The sequence below is a fragment of the Populus euphratica genome, unplaced genomic scaffold (genome assembly GCF_000495115.2).
Source record: "Populus euphratica unplaced genomic scaffold, PopEup_1.0 scaffold288.1, whole genome shotgun sequence".
Classification (NCBI taxonomy): Eukaryota; Viridiplantae; Streptophyta; class Magnoliopsida; order Malpighiales; family Salicaceae; genus Populus; species Populus euphratica.
In genome coordinates this window covers 28,140-31,947 of record NW_011500136.1, presented here as the reverse complement: position 1 = coordinate 31,947, position 3,808 = coordinate 28,140, and the positions used below count along the sequence as shown (strand labels likewise).

Genomic DNA, 3,808 nt, shown 5'->3' with positions numbered 1-3,808 from the left:
TTATCCTCTCTTAAATTCGGTTCTTGGTGTGGTTCATAACTCCTAAAGCTTTTGATTGAATTTACAGTAAATTTGGTCATTGTAATCTTGATATACTCTTAAGATAAGCCTTCTACTCTTCTTTTTTCTTTTTTTAGTCGATCCATTTGTTCCTTCAACCAATTTCACATGAATTCCTTAATTTGCTGAAAGGGTCATATTAAGAAATCTGGTTATTTATAGGGATCAACCTAGCACAAAAGGAGCAAGGGGACCATATTAAGAGAATATCGAGAACAAATGGACGAAATAATAAAATTAACCCTCCAAAGATTACCATGTCTTCAAGAATCTGCAGGTTGAGGAACCAGGATCGTCTGCTTTTACCCATCCATTGGAATCAAGAAAAGAGAGGTACCACGGGCAATCTAGGTCTGTCTGGCCCTACGTGCATCGCAAATCTGCTGGCCATTTTTGACTATGAAATTGTCACCTTGTGTATTGGTTTTTGCACGTGAAACATAGCTTTGTAAATTCACCGCCTTAACTTTTGCAACCTTTTGAAGTGATTCTCTCTTCTTTTCATTTACTCTTCTTTTTACAGCACAACTTGGCGATTGAAACATTAGGAAATGAGGGAGTATGGATCTTTGTTTGATTTGTTTTTGTTTAATAATCATACCTTAGTTGTTTTCATTGACCACCGGAAAGAAGTTGGATGATTAAGTTAATGGAATGTAGAGCTTAAATAAATAATTGAGTTCTTTGGATCATATCCATATGTTGTCTCACTCCTAAACTGTTAAATGAACTCCAATTGAACATCTTCTATGTATTTTTTTTTTTTTCATCTTCTATGTATTTGTTTCCATGAGTTATGTTCCTTGTACACAATTTATTACAAAAGAAAAAAAAAGAGTTTTACATAGATTTTCCCATAGCTCTACTAGCCTGATTTTAAAGGAATAATTATAAGAGAGAGGATAATGAATATAAAAAAATGACACGTTCTCTTTATACTTCATGTTTTAAAAATATAAAAATTTACTTTAAAATTATCACAAAAATATTATTATTTTTATCTCCTTAACAAATTATATTTTTATTCTCACTGCCTATGTTATCGTAGTCTTGAAACAATAATAAAACTTTACCTATAATTAAGTAACTCAATTTTTTTAAAATTAATAATAATATTAATTTCTCCCTGTAGCATGAAAATTTTTCAGCCATAATTTAATTTACCTCAATCTTCTTTAGGTCTTCGATTTTTGGATGGTAGGTAGTATTGTGCCTTTCTCGTTACAATCAATCAATCAATCAATCAATCAATTAATTAATTAATATAGCTTGGTCAATTCAAGTTTCGAGCAATAGTCGGGCCGGGTTAAATTTCTTCCATTTGTAATGTGAAAAAATTGTGATGTAAAAGATTTTAAATTTTGTCCAATCTCCATTTAAAACCCAATATATACCATGTGGTACGTATTCTTTTGTAATCAATGTTGTATTTCAGGAACAAAATTGTAATCCCATAGAAGAAATTAAATTATTTAATGGGATTAATTATCTTTTAGTTTATCTTAAATTATCTTGCCATCTGCTAACATTTAAGGGTATTTGGAAGGCGGCATGGCATGTCTTCTTAAAATGTGATCTTTCTCTTTCGCAAATCTCAAATACTTACCCTACCAGATGATCTTTTTTCGGGTTTTTTTATACTAAATTACGCAGCAAGATATTTATTGTTTGATTTTTAAACCACAAGATTTTTTTGTTCCTCGTGATATGATAGTAAGAAAGAATATTATGGTGTTGAAATGCATGCCAGCAATTGCAAAACATGTGAAGTAGAAGTCAAGTGTGGCAGCAGAGAGAGTCGGCACCGGCCCCATTTGGGCAGGGCATGCTCGGGCAAATGAGCACTGCAATATTGCATTTGCCCAGAAAGCAAAAGGCGCTGTATTTGGAGGATTTCAAAAACCCTATTGGGACGGCCACAACTTTTTCTCCCTCTTGTTTCCAGGCCACGAACCAACCCCCACCCAGAACCGAACCCCACCTTTCTTGTTTTCTAGCTTTCCTACTCCTTTCTCAAACTTATTGTATAGCCTGTGACTCTGTGGTTAAGCGGTTTTGGTTAAGTGGCTGGAACCATGTTTCATTGCTGATTTTTTTGTTTTATGCTGTTGAAAACCACATACTTAAACGAAGCTTAAATACAGGTTAATTTGGAGACTATCTCTGATTAAGTTTGTTTATAAACACTTTTGATCATTGACTTGGTTAAATTGAAGTAACTTAGCAAATCAACTTGCAACCAATATGAGATATAATCGGGTCAAATTTAGCAAATCAACTTGCAACCAATATGAGATAAGAAAAGGGCACTGAAACATAATTGAGTATGTTTATAACCACATACTTAAACCAAGGTCAAATTTAAAAAAAAAATCTCTTTAATCTTAATATAAAACTATTCAACAATGTTATTTTATAATCAATTCAGGTTAAGCAGCAACTCAAACCTTTAATTCAGTTTAATCATGGAGTAAATCGGACACCTATGGCAGTCACAAAATCAAGTGAGATATCGTGATGCATGGAGAATCCATCATTCAAGTTCACGTATTGCATAATTGAGTCATGATCCTGAAATCGCAGCCTCTTTCCAAACTATATATAGAAGAGATTTTGCTCGTGATTTTTTTAATTACTATGCAAGATTATTACCTTAACCGTGTTAGACATGTATGCAACAACAAGGTCGTTAGAAGTGATATATCACATTTTATCATCGGATCGCCTCTTGTTTTTATGAAAGTAAATTTATAAACATAATTGAGTATTAATTTTAATTTTTTTATAATCACATTAATAATTTTTTATGATAAAAATCTTATCAAAAGTCAATGAAATCTAATTCAAATAACATTAATATTTTTCTCTAAACAAACTTTGTACTAAAATGAAAGAAAGAAAGAAAACAAAGATGAATAGGTGTAGTGAAATTAATATAGAGTCAATCAAATCAAGATGATTGATTTGATGAATCGATATAAATAGATTAATTAATTAATTAATTAATTACATATTACTGAGTTCATAATTGATTTTGTTTTAACATGGTGATTGAAACTTCAAACCTAACTATTTCAAACTGAATAATAGAAAAGTGGTCAAAATACACAACTTTAATTCAAAAAACATTTTCATTGCTCATTATATATATATAGAGGAAGCATAACTCACCTTCCTAAACTCTCCAGTCTCTTTTCTTGGAGGAAGAAAGAAGAACACAAAACAAGCATGGCCACACCTTTCAAAGGGGGCAAAGGTCCATCATCCATGGCCATAGCTCTTGAGCAAGCATGGGGAACTGAGCCTAAGGACCCCACTGAATATAATAAAAATCATGCGTGTATTCAGCAGCAGAATATTAAATAACAATTTTAAATAAATGCTTATTTAAGAAAAGGGCACTGAAACACTACCATCGAAGTCTGCAACAAGCTTACAGTAGTGTCCAAATGCTTGAGGTCATCAAAGCTCAGAGACTGTGGGCCACATCTCCATTTACGCAGTAGGAGCTAGCTCTGGTAGTCGAGCACCAGACCTTAGCTCCTTAGCCTCTGTCTACCACCTTAAAGAAGATGATTTTACAATTTGTGGTCCATTGGTTTCTGATGCCATGGATCCATGATTTATATACAGAAAGGTTTGATTTGACGAGGGTGGAGCTTAGAATCAATGATGATAATGATTTTTATTTTTGAGAGTTTGGTTATCAGATCAAAATAATATATATATATATATATATATATATATA

At 32.3% G+C, this 3,808-nt stretch overlaps 1 long non-coding RNA gene across 1 annotated transcript; it reads right to left on the bottom strand.

Annotated features, from left to right (window-relative positions):
• Nucleotides 1-3,077: 3,077 nt before the first annotated feature.
• LOC105110496 (uncharacterized) lies at nucleotides 3,078-3,548 on the bottom strand. The gene is made up of 2 exons (XR_839490.1): nucleotides 3,474-3,548; nucleotides 3,078-3,376 (listed from the first exon to the last, which is right to left on the bottom strand). It is a non-coding gene; the product is annotated as an uncharacterized LOC105110496 (long non-coding RNA).
• Between the last annotated feature and the right edge of the window lie 260 nt (nucleotides 3,549-3,808).